Genomic DNA, 19473 nt, shown 5'->3' with positions numbered 1-19473 from the left:
GAAGGTGAATGATGAAATTATATTGTCTTGCTGGTTTTTAAAAAGCCATAACAAAATACATACAAAATTTTCCTCTTTCATCTCAAATATCAGACTTGCATGGTGTGGAGTTTTACATTGCTGTGTTTTATTCTGAACTGTGTACATCTGCCATTACAAGATGATCCAACTGAAGGCTACAGCTGTGGGGGAACTGAGTGTGTGCCTTCTACCAGCTCCAGGACTGCACATTCCCAGATACCACCCAACTTAAACCACAGTAAATCAAGAATGATGCAGAACTGCTTTCTCCACTGATCACAGGCATACCACACAAAGTGCTCAATCTCATCAAAATTAATCAAGAAGTCACCTGGCTTGTGAGGATGATCAAGTCAAAAGGTAACCCAGCAAAAGCATGTTCTTTCCCTCCCTTGCAGCAATATAAAGGTAGAACCAACACAGGGAGGCTGGGAACACAGGACCAACACTTTCATCCTTAGCTGTCTGTGAGACAGCAGGGTAAGGTAAAGAAGCTGTAAGAGCTGAAGAAAGATATGCGACATTTGCAGCCTCTGATAGCAGATTCCCTTTCAGCATTTGAAGGTACCAGCAGTCTGTGGAAATACTGCAGGACTGGGCTTTTATTTAACATTTACAAATGAATACTACTCTCATGAAAATGAATGGCTTGAGCCCACATGCTTTCACACACCACCTGTCCATTCCCCTCTCATTTCTGTTATTTCTTCTCACTCTGAAGATAATTACCATACCAGTATGTAATATGACATGGCCACAAGGAACTAAGAGATGGGAGGAAGGGAGAGAGTGAGCTTGTGATTTGAGTAACAATTTAGTCTTGTCTCTGCTGGTAAGAGCTTATGGTTCTAACCCGTCAGTCACCTCTTAAAATATATGGCAAACAACGTAGGCGCTGGTGTGCTGGACCTATGATGTATAGCTATATACCTGCACCAGCCTGATCCAGTCAGCTGCTCCCTTTGCCGGCATTCACAACCAAAACCAAAAAAGGTGTGTCAATAAACACTCATCAGACTAGTACTTACACAGTACACGGTGTGACCCAGTTGTTACAGAGCTGGACGACAGCTTTGGAGTAGAAAAATAGTGTTATTTCTTAAGCTTCCATCACCAGAATGATCAGAAGATGCAAAACCAGGAGCGCTATTGCAGTAAGATGCAGCAGCCAATGGAACAGGCTAAGGAAGAAGAAACTGTGGCATCAGCAGGGAGTTTTAAAATATGCTGAGTGATTCTTGGAAAGTTGCAAAGTTTCTGGGGAAATTGATAATTATGTGTTTTTTTAAGATATATAGATGCTAGAATAGCTGGTAACACTGTATGTGAAAATTATTTCCAAAAGAAAGTACACTAATGTTTCTGCTTCATTGACGATGATGACAAGCTGTTACTTTCAGAATAAAAACTTTTTCATTAAAATATTGCTGTTTCTGTGATCTGAGACTTTTCTTCCAATCTTACCGATGAATCAATATTCAGTATAAAGAATATTTAGTCATCTTTTCAGCTATTTGATCAGGAAGTAGCCCCCCGAAATAGTATTTGTTTTGGAATGATGATTCATTAAGAGCATGCTTCAATCTCTGTCACAAAAAGATAATTCCATCTCTAAACATCTCCTTTATAAAAAGAAGCAGCAAAGATAAAAATCAAATTAGCTCATTTACATCAAATAAAAGTTTACATAACTTGATATTTTGTCAGCTGAGACCTACACATTTTTCCAGTGACATTAAACAGAAGTTTTTTCATAGCCAGTGCCAAAACAAAAAGGCACCTTGACCACACATTGGAAGTTAACCATTTTATGACTACAACATTAAATGGATGGGTACTCTTATTTGTTACCCATTTTGTTCCCTAAACAGTCTCAACTCAGTAGTACAGCAGTACACTCAGTAGTACACCAGGTGATTCACATCGTCTGTATTAGGAGGTGATACAATTCAGCAAGTCTCAGGAATGCCTAACAACATATGCACTTAGTCCTTATATGCACGTTAAAACCCACAGTCTGGCCCTGAGCCAAAACAGCTAAAACTTATTTATGCGTATGTAAACTTAAATATATTCTTACTGAATAAGCAGGATAGGTATTATATGCGTAAGTTATAACTAATAAAAACAGTAGGAATAAAACCTAAGTCATTCTGTTTCTGTGTGGGCATTTTATTTTTTCTTGCAAGCTGGATTTAATTTAATATGGGTTCTAAAAAAAAAAAAAAAAAAGAAAGAAAATCCTGCCAAGAATACAACAATCAGCTAATTTTTTGGTGTACCTGTAACATATTAATTACAGATCAGAATTCTGATTGTTTATTACATATAGTTATTTTTTCTCCCCTGCAATAAAATTGACATTTAGTAGTTTTCTCTTTCTGTCTCCCCGTGAATGTCTGCTGGCACTCGAAAACCATTAACAAAGTAGCGTATTTCCTGTACTTTTACAGAAGACTAGAGATCTGAACAATCACTCTCATAATTTTATACTGCTGTTTTCTTTACCACTCGTGTGCTAACTTGATTAAGATAGTAAATGTCAATTTGGTCTTCAAATATAGTATGTCCATGTTCTTTAGGACAATTTTTCACAGAGATGTTCTGGTTTTATGTTCACAGTTCTTAAAAGTTTGAGATGCTAGACTGTATGAACTGTGCAAGAAATTCTAATAAGCAGGAAACCCCGGCCCTGCCCCATTTATATAAGTGTTAAGATTTTTCTGCAATACTTTCTAACTCATATGAATTAATTGTAGTCACAATACCCTTCTGAGTTCAGCACTGCCATTTCCATTTTTCTCTGTAATCATACAGATGCTAGTAGCTTTTCTTCTTGGCTTAGGTGAGCAGGGAGAGGCATTCCTTTCATGAGTAGGTTTCAGTTTCTGCTTAAAGCAGTTGCAGAGAAACCTATGTTTTAAAGTAAAACCCAAGGAAGTGTACTGTACTTAGACTGCAATATATTGAAGCTAACAATAAATGTGCCCCCTTGACTCTCTACCACCTCTTTGTTACCCACCCTCCCTTATATATCCTTCAGCTTTAATTAATTTTTGTGTCTTACTATTTATGATGCACAAAATATGCTACATATATTTTTGGGAGACAACACTTGCCCTGAACAGCATAATAATAAGTTTATGGTACTAGAATGCTTTTCTCTTTCTTTTGTATCCCTATTGCTGTTCTATCTGAGCAGCTCTGAATTTAATGCATTTCTCTTCAATCCTTCGTGGCCTAGAGAAGGACAAACTATCTCCCTTGCACAGATGAGAAACCAAATACATATATAAAATATGCTGCACACAGGACTCAAGACAGTTTTCCCAGTCTCATTCTAATCTGGTCCAGTTGAAAACAGTCTGCTGAGCCTTGCCGCTGCCATGCATCCCTCCTCCCTTAGCAGCAATACTGTGTCATCCTCAGATAATTTTTAGAAGCAGTCTGGTACCATCTGTCTAAAGGGCATATGTGTTTGTAGAAAAGTTGATTTGCGGTTGATCTCATATGATGAGTCCTTCAGAAATCAAATTAGGCAACATACATCCTGCAGCTAATGAGACCCTAAGCAAGGTAAAGGACCTACTCAGGTTTTAGCTCACACAGACAGTGTGTCTGTTCCCGGAGATTAATGCACAGATCCTTAAAGGCAACAGTGCCTAATTCCCACTGTTTTGAGCAGAGTTTGGTAAGCATTTATTTCCTGTGATGGCTGAACATAAATGACTTGAGCAGTCAGGGGATGAGTAGTAGCCACGTAGCAGACAAATTTCTTAAGTTGCTTTCCCAGACCTAAGTGAACTAACAAGTCAGTGAACCATCAACATCTCAAGTCTGTAGGACACAGGACACCCAAACAAGTGGTACCTACTTTGTAGAGCTTTAATACTCAAACCCATTTGCACAGGCCACATTCCTTTTCTTCCATTCTCCCCTAGCCAGTAACACATTTGGTCATGTATTGCACAGCCACAAAACTGAGGCATTCACAATCTTTGGAACAGCTGCCCTTTGAATTACTCTTCATTAAATGTGTTCCTCTGCCACTAGAATCTGAAAGTGTTGCTTTTGATTATAAACACCTCCTACATCCCTGCTGAGCAGGTTGCCATTCTCCCTCCCACACTACCTCTGCAAATACACCAGGAAACTGCCAGGATACAGAGCCCCACTGCCTCCTTCGTTGAGAAAACCCCATTGTGAAAGAATGTTACATATGCAGCATTCATACAAACCATCCTCCCAGCCAATTAAAAAGAAAAGTAAAAAAATCAAGTCAGGATTAATTGGAGCCTTCTTGGGGATATTTCCTTCTTTTCTGAAACCCTGGCAACTGCACACAAATAAAAAGATCTCCCACCTGTGATAATTAAACTTCCACATTGAGCATCTAATAAGAGTAAGCAAAATCAATTCTATCAAAAAATATTGGTGAAGATCTTATAATATAGACATATAAAAATTTAATGTAAGAAGTTTCCTCTCTCTTCCATATGGGTTCCCTTTTACTTAAAAGTGGGAAAAAAATAAAAAAAATAAAAAAATAAATAAAAAAATAGAGAGAAAGAATGGGAGAATAAAGAAATTGCGGGAAAAAAAAAAATATATATATATATACTGTCAATTTTCTGGGATATTTTTTCCCCAAATAGTATTATATTTATCATTAAAAATTCTGTCTTTGAAAAATCCAGACCTGTGTGGTCTCACCTGTGTAAGCTCACAGTTCTCACGTACTTTATTCTCTGATTTGTCTGCTGTACATCTGGATTCACACTACCAAGTCTCATGCAATGAAAATGGTAATAAAACTCATTCCCTCCTATGCTACAGCTTATCTGAAGATGCCTTCCACATGTATTCCACACCAGTGCAACCTATATAAGTGTGAAATGAGTCTTTTTTTCTACTCCATAACAATCTCTCTGTCAGTGGCTTTACCAGGGGCAATGTGACCCATAGACCAGACGTATCTGATATGTGTGGGGAGGTGGCAGAATAAGAACACAACATTTCATCTAGCAAGGTCTGAAACACAAGGAGCTCAGCTAGACAGTGTATTGCCCAGGAGGGCCATCCCCTCTGAGATGTTAACCTCTTCCAACAGCCTCTGCCATACGTACAGCTGATATTCCCATATGAAACTGTAGTCCATGCTGCAGCCCAGCAACGTAGTCCTTCCACAGGCATGTGGCCTAATGTTCAAGAGACAGCTCTAGAATAAAATACAACAGCAGGTGGCATAAAATAAGAGTTGATGCTGGTTAGACATTTAACATAAACAAAAAACACAGTCAGTAACTGGTGCCAAGTCTCTGGACTTAAAAAAATTGCTATCAGCTTTTGGAATCACCAGTTCCAGATACTTTTTCCATCTGTTGTGACACTGTGCACACATTCATATTATAGCACGATCTCTCACACAATATAACCGTCATGTTTCTCTCTCCTTCCTCAGTATAAATGCATATATAGCTTATTGTATAGCACAATCAGTTACTACATAGTATAAGATAGTACATAGTACTAATGGCAGAAAAGCCTCAGGGGATTTCACTTAATTTAATTTAGTAATAATTCTTAATATTAAGTTTTAATTCCTGGTTCAGGTATTGTGAAAAACAAGAAAACAGACAATTAAGAAAAAACATGGAAACACCTTGCTTCCCCTTCTCCAGGCTCAACTTCAGTCCAACATCTCTCTTCCCCCCTTCTTAATCTCACCTCCACTTCATTTTGACAAAGCCTTCAGTGTGGTGCTGGGCAGCTGCCACGGTTTTGTCTGGGACAGAGTTATTTTTCTTCATACGTACTCACACAATACTGTGTTTTGGATTTTTGATGAAAATGGTAGTGATAACACACCATTGTTTTAGCTGTTGCAGAGCAATGCTCACACTGAGCCAAGGACTGTTCTGCTCTTCATGCTCTTCAGCCAGCGAGGGGCTGGGTGTGCACCAGGAGCAGGGAGGGGACACAGCCAGGAGAGTTAACCAGGCTGACCAAAGGGAAGTCCCATACCATGTGGTGTCATGCTCAGCAATAAAAGCTGGGATAAAGAAGGGGCAAGGGAGGGTCATTTGGGGTGTTGGTGTTTGTCTTCCCAAGAAACCATTCCATGCAATGAGCCCCATTTTCCTGGAAGTGGCTGAACACCTGCCTGCCGATGGGAAGTAGCAAATGAATTCCTTGGTTTGCTTTGTGCACACGGCTTATGCTTTCCCTAATAAACTGTCTTTGTCTCAACCCATGAGTTCTTGCACTTTTACCCTTCCAGTTCTCTCCCCCTCCCACCTTGGGAGAGTGAGTGAGAAGCTGGGTGGTACTTACCTGCCTGCCAGGGCAACACCACGGCAGCAGCTCAGGTGGTCGGGTTCAGTGTGTGGAAGTTTATTTCTTCTGCCCTTTGCTTTATACTGTTTTTCCTCCGCTTCTCACTGTTCCTCTACCCTGTTAAGACTCCCTCCAAAGGTCACTGTCACTTCAGAGGCATCCCTGCCCCAGAGTGGGAGGTGTGTATCTTCAGCTGTGACCCCCAAATGTATCCTCTTCCACACAGCTCCCCCACACCTCCTCTCTTTTCTCTGAGTGGGCCTATTCATGTTTTTTCCTCAGGTGCTCCCTTTTGCTTCCTCTCTGCCTCCATTTTGTGCCCGCTCATGCCTGCATCACCCGGTGCTCTTCAGATTGGCTGTGGCTGGTAGCTGGCCTGACTCAGGGTGGTTCATGGCCTCTTCCCAAACAGGGCACCTGCTGCCCAGCGCTGCCCTTGGTAACCCAATACATGGTGTTGCGTGACTAAATTACCTCTTTACCAGTACCATCTGCTGTTATACTTCCTGAATAATCCCCTTTCTAAGAAAGGCAGGGGCACCTTTCACGGTTGTTCATGCCTTCAGTACACAGGCCTCTAGATACAGCCCCTGACCAGAAAGTAAAGATTTTTGGTCTATTATTACTGACCATATTATTTAATAGGTTCCATCCCTGTAGGGTGGGATCCTTTTCTGCTGACATAAACTGTAAGATTTCTGATGACAACAGTGTACACCAACCCAAGTGTTTTATTGTGTTTTAACAATCCCACTGAAGTTAATGGGACTATTGACATGCCCAAGTGCTCTGCTGCTGCTCTGCATTTCTGAGGCTATTTTACCTACTTCCATTATTTGGAAAGAGAGGCAGTATTTTTTTTCAGGAATTATTCTTTTGTCAACCAACTGTTTTACTCACAATTTAGGTATTTCACATATCAAAAAGATATGTAATTGAAGTGACAACTAGATAGCCCATTCTAGTAAACTGTTCGCTGAAGCAGCATTACTGCTTTGGCTATTAAGATCAAATGCATACATACATTAAGATCACAACATTGTTTTGGAAATTTTTGAGGCTGACAATCCGGGACTAGTGACCATCTCCATCTCCTAGTTACTGCAGTAACAGTAGCAAAGACTCTGTAATCCTGAAAGGACAGATCTCAAGCATCAACAGTCCCAATTATAGCCTAAACCATATTAGATGGCTAGGAGTTTGGACACAATTAACATTTTTCTTTAATCTTGGATGAAATGAAATGAAAGGTTTCTTTTCCAGGGTGGGAAGAAAAAAAAAAAAAAAGGAAAAAAAAGAAAAAAGAGAGAGAGAGAGAGAGGGAGAAGAGCTTGTCAGTTTTTTCATCACTGGGAAAAAGAAAGAAAAAGAAAAAAAAGTTTGTCACTGCCTGAAAGACATTTTTCATTTTTCTGGACTAATTAGATGATTTTAAATATGACAAAAAATTGAAAGAGATCTCTGTTTACCTTAAATGTTTCAGAAATGAATTTGAACAAGGTCAAATTGAATAAGGTCTCCTCTCTGTGAGGAGAGATTGTAGTATTTCTTCTGAAATAAATATTTCTGAATTGTGTTCTGCATCTAAGAGCTACTTTTAAGAATCAGTTACTGCTAATGCCTGTGTTCAAATGAACAAAGAACTTTGTACAAAACATGAACTTGATCTTAGTAGTATTAATAACTAACATTATTTTTATGATACTAATAATGAATGGAAATTGTACAGTCAGGCAAAGGAATAAAGAAAAAATAGCTACTATATCTATAGCCTATCTAGATAGGCTATGGTTCTCAGAAGCTAAAAACTTTCATAGTTATTTTTAATGAAGCTTTTATTTTTTTAGTTAACTCTATAGTGAAATAATAGATTCATTTCTACATGAAATTTAATTGCATCCATCAAAATGCATTTAAAGGAAAACCAGTAGAAATTAGTCAAACTTGCAAACGTAGGACAAATAGAATATGAGTACTAAAGGAATACAGTTAAAAGAAAAAAGAAAGAAAGGAAAGAAAGAAAGAAAAGAAAAAACTGTCAGGAACTAAATTAAATGTCAGATGTCAAGTGCAATCATACAACAGAAGGAATCAGCAAAGATCTGTCGCAAGACTCAATTGAGACAGAACTGACCTAAACACCCTACAACTTGTTTATCCTGAATTAGCAATAGAAGTAAAAAGATGTTTCAGAATGTCTTTTCCATCCATTAGAGAAAATACTCTTCAACAGGAAGACCAGTATGTTGTTCCTAACTCTTCTAAATTAATATAGTTCAACAAATCTTCTGACAGGCTGAAAAAGTGCAAACTGAACATTTGTTGTGTTTAAGTACACATATGCTATAGCTATAGCAGTTCACTTAATAGAACAAGAGCACAGATTCAGCTGCAGCTGGTTCCCACTTATAAGACTATGTATCAGCTATCACTCTCCCAGACAATATCTAGGAATGGACATAGGAAGAGCAATAGGCCAAAGACCACTTCTAGTAGGCTTCCTGTTTCAGATGGGAAGAAAGTTCAGGTGTAAGGAGACAAGCTGTGCCAGCTAGTTACCCTCAGGGACAAAATATTGTTCCAGGTCCATTTTATTTACTGGCATGCATATAACCATAACATCATTGTCAGAGCAATAAGTCAATAGAAGTAAATCGGAGCACTTTTATTGAAGCCCATTGCAAATCAGTTTTGAAATCCATGAGATTTTTCTGATTTACTGGAAGGACATCAGGACAAAGCATCCTGAAGAATGATGATGTGAAAACAAATTAATTTATTTATTTATAAATTAAAAACAAGGGAAAAAGCCACATATTCCATAACTAGAAAGCCATTACTAAGAAATTTGCTAACAATATGTGATATATCTCTCGAATCACATAGCTGATTTTTCATTCACTTATGCTGATGTTTAATGCAGTGTAATACTTTCTGAAAAGACAGAATTTTATTTAACCTGTGGTTTAGTTAGGAAGTTAGCTTAGTTTAAGAAAGGGATTTTAAGAGCTGTTTTCAGTCAACTTTTCATCAGAAGTCAGTATTAAAATATCAACAGTTTCAGGAGAGATACAAGCAATAAAATGCTGCTGGTTCATTTGGACTGTAAAATCAGATTCTAATTAACAGTTTTCAAACCAGCCTGACATAAAATTGACTCTGGATTTACATGCAAAATTCTCTAAGCAACTCCATTGACACAATAGCACCTTTGAGCCAGTAATATTTTAACACAGCTCACAAAACAGCCCACAGGACAATCTGAATAGCTTAGCTAAACAGTAGGAATGGTTATTTCCTACGCAGTGAATGAGGCTCTGTATCAGGACACCTAAATGTTGTTCCTAGTTCTGCCACTGACTGACTCTATAACCCTGGACAATGCATTTAATCTTCCTGCATTGATCCATTGCTCAAATGGGATTTCAGTTCTTATCTATCTTACCTACCACTGAAATTATCAATAAATATATATATAATATATAAATATTAGGTGTAAATATATATAATACGTACGTACCAAAGTCAAACCAAAACCTTTTACACATTAAGATTAGACTAGGTCTGGATATTGTTGTTTAAACTCGTGCAGTGAGCTTCTGTGTCTAAGAATTAAATTTACTTTAGAATAAGTCAACACCACAGCTTTCAATACTCCAAAGTCTTAAGGAAGAGTTTGGACCAATTTGACCAGATCTGAGCTTTGCTGACCTCTATTTACATTAAAAATAGGACTCGGATGACCAATAGCATGAGACTGCAACCTTTCCTCTAATATGTATTAACCAAAAGCTACCAACATGAGCTCTGTAAAGCTTCCTCCCATTCCCTACTAAGTCTTCCTTTAGGCACTTTATGGTATTTGTAGATCATAAAAAGCTCTCCAGCTCTGCCTTAAGTATTGGATAAAGCAATTTTCTTTAAGAGTTTTAGGGTATTATACCCAAGTGTATTTCTGAAAAGTCTCAAATGGAACAGATAAAAGACCAGACAATGGACATAAGAAGAAATAATCTCAACTTGATACCTGGCAAAAGGAGGTGATTTTTGTGGCTGTTGATTTCACATATCATTAAACATAACAGCAAATATAAAATGAATGTTTTCTTCCCAGTTTTGAAATGTAGAGGCATAGTGGGAAACTTGTAATGCTCCCATATGTGGGTGGTCATTAGGTTGAGAAAAACATGGAGGGCTGCTGCATAATTGTTCTTGCATTTTCATCCTCAGGTAGGAGACACAGCTGGTTATAGCACCAGGGGCAGAAAACACAAATACTATGATTGCAGTCAAAGGTCTTATCTGTGTCCAGGTTATTCTTATCTTCTTCATGAGAAATCATCAATGATACAGTTTCAATAAAACTGCACAATGCTGATATTGAAGGAGACATCACTTGCTTTCTCTACTCTTATGACAGAAAAAAATCCCTTATACCACCCCTTCATCTGTATTACTGGATCACTGGTACAAACAGCTGTGGCATAGGGCGGACCTTGAGCTGTTTTTCTAGGTGTTACTTCAAATTGTTTGTAGCCTGTTACACTACCCGACGAGGTATTTTTACAGCTGTTTATCCAAGAACTTTCTTTTCTCTGCATGCAGCCTACACCAGTAGTCTGGTACACTGATTCCAGTAGAGAACTTCTTTAGACTGTGCTTCAGCAAGGCAGATAATGTAATGAAGAACAGGTCCTGGGTTCAATAGCCCACAAAAATACCCTACCCTACCATTATAGTGCACCATATTACTGCAGTGAGGTTTAAGCTTTATTCCTAATACTTTCCTTAATTCCTTGCCTTCTAGGAACCGGCTATGAAGTCACCAGGTTTCTTGTATTTACAGCTTCAGATATTCATTGTGTATTGTGTTGATCCAAATCAACAGTCTTGATGAATTAAGAAATGCTTCAATGCTTCAAGAACAATAACAACAAAAGCAAACAAAAGAAACAAAAAGAAACTAAAAGGATATTAAAAGAGGAAAACTCAGGTTACAAGAGTTTGGACTCCTCTATAGAAACATATTTTAATGAGTGTAAAATTGAGCCCTGCATTTGCCACTTTTCATTAGTACATAATAATTTCCTCATACGTTTAAGTAAACAAGGGCCAGAATAATTGGGACCATGATGTTGGTTGGTTCCAAGAGAGAAGCTTCTTTTTACCTGAGGAACAAGTAGGAGCGGCATATAATTCATTTTTTCGGCATCTTGCACTTACACTAGACCAATCAGTAATTAAAAAAATAATAATCCAAAATCGCTTTACCCTTGATAGCTTTTTGTTTCCTTGGCTGTCTTACAGATTTACATTGGCTGGTCTCCTATCAACAATCTTCTGACAAGAATAGTTTTGGCAGACTGCATAAAAGAAAACAGCGTATGCTGACAATCAAACTTGAAATAATGGATAAGCATCGATACGTAAAGCTTGCTTTTAACATCAGATCAGTTGTGCTACAGCATTGAAATCTCAAATCATTTCAGACAGGAACAGAATGTAAAGTCACTCCTATCACATCACTTCATAAGCTCTAGCACTTCTACTATTTTAATCGTTTAAGAAATATCAAGATCTAGTATGTGATATTTCAGTAATTATGGATATGTTTTACAGAAATATTCTCAGTTATTACTGTAATCATACCAGATGACATACTTTTGCACTTCATTTGTACTTTAAATATATAAATAAATAAATGAAACAGACAGAAGGACGTCTGCTGAGAAGTACTGACAGCTCTGAGTTAGTCATTGAAAGACCACATCTTGAAAGCACTGAGTACTCGTTAAGCTTGAATTGCAATAATGAAAGGAAGAAGATATTCATGACCTCTTGATTCAGAATTTGTTACTCAGCTTTTACTCCAGACTTGATTGGGCAAAACTGTTCCTGGGACTGATCCAGAGTAAGGCTGAATTTTGCAGAGAACCCATAACTCACAATGACATGTGCATTAATGTCAGTGACAATTTATGGTATGAGCTCCTCTCAGGATCGCCTTCAGTATGAAATATCAATTCTCATTGGGAGCCCAAATGTCAATGCCCTTTCACAATACAGTCCACCGATTTCCCAGGATTTGGCCTATTAAAAACAGGCTAAGAAATTATTAAGCTTTATCTTAAAGTGCACGTTTTTCTTTGTTACTTCTAATAAATTATGCGATGATACGAGTAAGAGACCGTAAAATCAATGCTGCCTCAAGAAGCAGTAATGTAGTCAAAGGGTAGCAGACTGCAAGCTCTTACATGTCTTCTTCTCACAACTGGGCAAAACTCAGTAAGGAATAAGCAGTTCCTTGAATCTGGCATGCTAAATGAGCACTTGAAAGGCATCCCAAGCTTTATTCTTTCTGCATTAGCAGTCAGTGCCCCTTTCCCCAGGCAAATTACAAACTGACAAGTTGCACACTACTGACTAGCCTCCATAACTAATTCAGTCGGCGATGGGTTTGGTTGGTTTGCACTCATAATCACACAGGCTGTTATACAGCACTAGTAATATGAGAGCTAATGAAGCAGCAGTTGCTTTGCTCACATTATTCCCCATACTTTCCCTTCCAGTGACTGCCTGACTTAAAAAGGGAGGCCCTGAAGGCAAAGACCATGCTGGATTCCCAAGGCCCACATATCAGGGCGTTCCCTGACTTATGCGGCCTTTGTCCCTCTCCAACTCTTCCTACAACATCCAGTAAAATGTTGCAACTACTTCTAAAACTGTTTGGCATAACACCATCTTTACAATAGAGCTCAGAATTCAAGCACAGTTTTTAAGCACATGTTAATTTATAGGCACACGGGCACGTGCTTTTTCCAGCAAGTAGGAAAAAACTTTATTCCTTTATTAATCAGCTAGTCTTTCTGAAGAAGTTGTTGAGATGTAACTAAATAATTCACTACTGTATCAGGGCATAAGAGAGTACTGAAGGGCTGAAGGCCTCTTTTCTAAAAGAAAACTGCAGCTAAGACCCGAGGAATTGAACATAAATTTAATACATATTTTGATAACTTGAGGGCAAATTAGGTTTCCTTCACAAATATTGGCTTACCAAATAGGCACACAAATACTCTAGAGTAAACACTCAGCACAGCACACGGAAAGTATGAGCTATGAGTATAAATTCCACTATGAAATACAAGAGGGTATGCATGTGTATCTCTGGTGTATTTTTTGGAACAGTGAGCCTTTGGAGGTTTTTGGTGTGTGCTTAGAGCAGTAAAAATGCACCAAGAAAAAGAAAGAATGGCAACTAAGTGCACAAAGATGAGGAAAATAATACTGTGAGCAATACCCACGTGTACCACCAAAAGGCTTGCATCCTGAAGGAGGTGCAGATTGGCATAATTTCCAGGCCAATGCAGAGGATATCTCACACATAGGAAAGAGTGAAAAGCAGAGCAGCAAAGTAAGACATCAGTCTGTTATGTGTTCTCACAAAAAAAAAAAAAAGTATGTATTTGTCTTACACCATTATTTGTTTCACCTTGGAATTTGGCCCTCTACTTCTGTGACCTTGTAACAGAAGATGGTTCTCAGACTAGAGGGCCAGGAGATGCATTTCTCCCTGTAACCCACATAACAGGCCCTTATTTAGTAATCCCCTCATCAGCCCCAATAATTTAAGATTAATCTTCAGTTACAGTATTTTTCACAAACACCAAAGTTACTAAATAAAGTCTACTCAAGCCCCTTAAAATCAGGGAATTTAGTGATAGGACAAGCAGTAATGGATTTTAACTATATATGTATATATATATATATATATATTTGGAAGAAATTCTTCACTAAGAGAGTGGTGAGGCACTGGAACAGGTTGCCTAGAGAGGTTGTGGATGTGGAAGTGTTCAAGGCCAGGTTGGATGGGGCTTTGGGCAACCTGGTCTGATAGGAGGTGTCCCTGCCAACGGCAGGGGATTGGAATTAGATGATCATTAAGGTCCCTTCCAAAACAAACTGTTCTATGATTCTATAAAAAGCCAGTTACCCTAGAGGTAGAAGCCATGTGAGTTCTTTAATCATCTAACTACCAAAGAAGACATACACATACACACACACCAGACTCTTTCAAAGTTTCCTTTTTTGTTGTTTTATGACTGTATGCAGATAACCCACATTTAAGCAAGACCCTAATAATACCTTCATATCTCATAAGCAAATATTTAATGGTAGTTTTCTGTTGCTATTAAAAAAACTGTGAATGGGGAAAAAAAAATATTCTAAAACACCAGACCTGGGACTCCAAGCTCAGCATTTCAGCCCAGTGCCACACAGGATATCCTAGGAGATTCACAAGAAAATGGATCAAGCTGTGCCCAATAATGTTCCATAAACAAAATGGTTATAATGACACTGTACCAAGCAAACTCAAAGAGCCTAGTGGGAAACACCCTTTCATTTCCTGTTTTCAGAAACATATTTGAAGCAGAGCATATAGGAATATGACTTAAACTCTATTAAGATTAAAAAAAGAAAAAAAAAAAGAAAGAAAGAAAGAAAATAAAAGAATTAAATCTACAAGGATACATTAATAACAAAACAATGCAAGTCTTACCTGGGGGTGCAAAAGGAAGAAGAATAGTATGTCAAACGTAAATAACTTTAAACAAAGGAGTTGGACTGCAGGTGAGAAAGCAGTAGAATAGTAAGAAAGCATAACTTAAGAGCTTACCTACATCTGTAGCCTATCAAAGATTTGTAGGCAATATGTCTTTCTGTACAGAGTAAGATTACAGCAATCTCATGTGCTGTGTTCTTACTTCATAAATGCTCCCAATGAGTCCAGTGTGGATACATACAGGATAAAATGTTCTTCGCTATTCAGATCAGATCCTAAACATTTCAGTGATAAAAATTTGAGTAACCTGCAGTAGGAAAGAAGCCAATTGCAAAGGAAGTCAAAGATGGAGAGAGAAGGATAATACAATTAAAATAGGCTCAAAATAATTTCCAAGGCAAAAGTATTGCCTATGATAGTTTAACTAAAACTAGAAAAAGCACACTGGTTATCTACATTACAAAAAGAATAAAAATATAATTAAAAGTTTGGGGAGCAAAGTATCATATAAGTGATATGACATTCATTATTTATATGAAGCAAAGAAAAATGAAGACTCCGTTCTTGACAAATGAGAAGTCCTCAAGACCTTTCATTCTTGAAAATTTTCCAAGTGTTTCTTATCATTGCTGACTAACCTCCAATGTCACAGAATTTTGTGGCTTTTGTTTAGGTGTGTTTTTTTTTAATTTCCCTAAGGAAAATTAAACAAGACACTTCAGAATATAATGAAATGCAGAAAAGAATAAGTGAAGGTCTATGTAACAGGTCTGTTCTAGTGGTGAAAATTGAAGTTTCATGTTGCTAAGAGCTTCATGTTATTTAGCATTTGTGTTTGTTAGGATTCATGTTTTTTCATCTTCTTGAAACTGCTGAATAATCGCAAATATAATTTATGATTCACTGGGGAACTGTGTACCCGAGGGGTCATTACTGGGTCTAGTCTACATTAATGATCTGGAAGATGGGGCAGAGTGCGCCCGCAGCAAGTTTGCAGACAACACAAAACTGGGAGGAGCTGCTGATATACCAGAGGGTCGTGCAAATGACCTCAACTGCCTGGAGAAATGGGCTGACAGGAACCTCATGAAGTTCAGCAAGAACAGCAAAATCCTGCACCTGGGAAGGAACAGCCCCAGGCACCAGGACATGCTGGGGACCACCCAGTTGGAAAGCAGTTTTGCAGCAAAGGGCCTAGGAATCCTGGTGAACACCAGATTGAACTTGAGCCAGTAATGTGCCCTTGCTGCAAAGAAAGCTAATGCATTATTCTTGGCTCAGGTCAATGGAGGTGATCCTTTCCCTCAGTGCTGGTGAGGCCACACCTGGAGTGCCATGTCCAGTTCCGGGCTTCCCAGTACAAGGGAGACATGGACATACAGGATAGGGTCCAATGAAGGGCCACAGAGATGATGAAGAGACTGGTGCTCTCTCCCGTGAGGAAAGGCTGGGAGAGCTGGGACTGTTTAGCCTACAAAAGAGAAGGCTCAGGAGGCATCTTGTCAATGTCTATAAATGCCTGAAGGCAGGGTTCAAAGAAGACAGAGCCAGGCTCATTTCAGTGGTGCTCAGTGCCAGGACAAGAGTCAATGGGCACAAATTGGAACAGAAGGGTTTCTGTCTGAACATCAGGAAGCATTTCTTTACCTTGAGGGTGTTGGAGCATTGGCAGAGGTTGCTCAGAGAGGTTGTGAAGTCTCCTCCTTGGAGATCTTCAAAAGCCATCTGGATATGGTTCTGGGTGTCTGCTCTAGGTGTCCCTGCTTGAGCAGGGGCATTGGACCAAGTGACCTCTAGAGGTCCCTTCAAACGTTAACCATTCTGTGATCATATGATTTATTTGTATGCCAGATGACATAACAAAAGGCAGATCTAAAAAGCATAATGGTAGAAAGTATTTGGAGATAAAACAGATTCAACAAAAAATGCAGAAAAAATGAGCTTACAAAATTCAGTATATGAAATTCCTTTACAAGTATTAGTAGAATAATAAATATAGTGAGTGATCTTTGTGCAATATATAATCTGAAAATGAGCAGAGAATTGTCACATATATACAGAGGCCCATCTGAATTTGAAAGAGTTACACTAGTGACAAAAGACCAGTATTACCTAGACAAAAGGAGACTAGAAATAAACAGTACAATATCACGCTTTGAAATGGAAAAAAAAAGATATGTGTATCCAAATTTCTGCTGTCCCTTAAATCTACAATAGCAGAAAAATTAGCAGAAGTAAAATGAGTATTTCTAAAATGACTGGAAGAGAAATCTATCACATGAAAATAAACATAGAGTGAAGAATAGTTGTGGTGTCCACAGCCATAAATGAACTGAAGGGGTAAATGCTTTTTGATATATAACTTATCAGGAGATTTAGAATCCTTTGTTTTGAAGCATTTACTTCTTGCTATGATTTATGTTGGCTGCAATTTTCTGTGAGGTTTTGACACTTGTTTATAACTTTATGTCTGATTTTAAAGCTTTGGGGCTTTTGTCTCCAAATATTTATTTTAAAGCATTTACAAACTGATCAGTAATGCACTCTGTCGAACTTTCTGGGAACATGCAATTGATATAAAATACATTACTTGACTGTAATGTAAAAATTTGATACTTCAAAGACATGCTGCAACTGCCTTTTGTTGTACTCAGGTAGCTGAGATGCTTTTCCTCTGCTTCCACACTTGAAATGTATTCTGAGATTTGGTAGATTTGGTAATGTTGTCCATGTTTCCTTATACCATCCCTGATGAATTACTGGTATTTATAGGCTATGTTATGCTGATTAGGGAACAGTATTTTGCAGTGATCATTTGCTGGACAAGGCTGACCACTGCAAATGAGCTCAGATTGTTACTGACAATGCACCTACTCTACACTGTGGCTAGTAACACCTTAATAGGAACCTGCACAAATCATCTGCAAAATGATTTAACCTTGGTATTCCTAGTCCTTCCATTTATACAGGTACATGCCCTGAACCATGGCCCCTCTGGACTCCACAGTTCATGATGCACAGGCTACCTGGCTGATGGAGAGGGCCTTTGCCCTCTCCTTCGAACATCCACTGCCTTTGCCCTCTACCCTCACTGCCCTGTTGTGCAGCATGTTGACCAGTGTGTCATTGCAGACTGCTGCATATGTCACAATACTATGATGCCAATATAAAATATACACTGTGAAATATGGAGTGGCTCCCGTCAGGGCTGGTGTGTTTGTTTTGCCAGGTGATGCACATTTGCGGTGTTAATCAAATATTGGGAGGCAGTAACCCTAACCTTCTGGGAAATCATGCAAGAAGAAGTGCATTTTCTCATCTTGAACTTTGTGTTGTAATAATGTTTTTCTCATTTACCACAGAAACTTCAGAACCAACTGGGAGACAATTTTAAGATGTTTGTCTTGTCAGAGTAAATTTCTTTGGTGAGTTTATAACCAGGGCTGCACTGGGCTATTATAAGCAATATAAGCTTACCTTTGACTGGCACCTGAAATCTGATGCATTTTTTTTTTTAATCAAGACCTTTTACACTTTTAGATTGACTATAAACAGCATCTGATTTTTCTTATCTTCTAGATTTAAAAGATTTAAATTAAACAGTTGTAAAAACACTACCAAATTTAACTGTGTAATATGGTAAATAAAATGTAAACAATGTCTATCATTTCTGAGGTGCTTTACAGTTCAAAGCAAATAAAATCTCTGTTTCAGATTTAAATTGTGATGGTGCTCTCAGGCCAGAGATCTAAACCTTCTCCTCAGCTTTAAATACAGGAAAAAAAAAAAAAAAAAAAAAAAGGTTTCTGAAGGTAGTAAGTTAACATATTTAGTCTTTTTCCCATTAGCTGATTGATGAAAGGCCTTGCGTGACAGAAGACAGGCGTATTTTGACTTTTTGCAAGAGCTATAGTACTGCCCAATGTCACCTCTATGGAGAAACAGTGGCATCTAGCTGTCAGACAGGCTAACCACTCAAAGTGCTCTGGCCAAGACACACTACACATCCTCCAGGGATCACCCAAATTTACATGCTGACATACTTCAGTTCCCAGTTAGTCACAAAATAAGATACTAAACTCTTTACCTTTACCTGGCAAACAGCAGTTTTCAGATACACCTCATCTTCATTCTCCATTCCAGACCTCTGAGAAAGCTTCAAATTAGACTCAAAACTTTGTGTGTGGATTTAGTCTTAGTTTGGGAAAGCACAGAAACAGTGGGAGTTTAGGCCTGTATCTATCAGAGGGCACTGGAAAACAAAATCATGAATTGGTGTTCTTTGTGCAAATACAATAGAGATGGCAATAGCACTGTTTATCCAGTTATTATTAGTATATTTGTTTTCTCAGTAAGCTTGATTACATAGATTACTACTGCATACCACTCCCATGGTGTCATAGGATAAAGGTTACTATTATATAGCCCTTTTCTAATTTTTCTTTAAAAAAAAAAAAAGCTATTTTTCTCTGATCGTTTCTTCTGTTGTCCCACTTTCTTTTGTTCAGAGGGGTCTCAGAATTTGCTCATAGAAGCTTAATTCCTATTTCACTAAT

This window comes from Anser brachyrhynchus, assembly GCF_964034855.1.
Source record: "Anser brachyrhynchus genome assembly, chromosome: 3".
Taxonomy (NCBI): Eukaryota; Metazoa; Chordata; class Aves; order Anseriformes; family Anatidae; genus Anser; species Anser brachyrhynchus.
The sequence above is the reverse complement of the archived record's forward strand: the minus strand, read 5'-3'. Positions refer to the sequence as shown.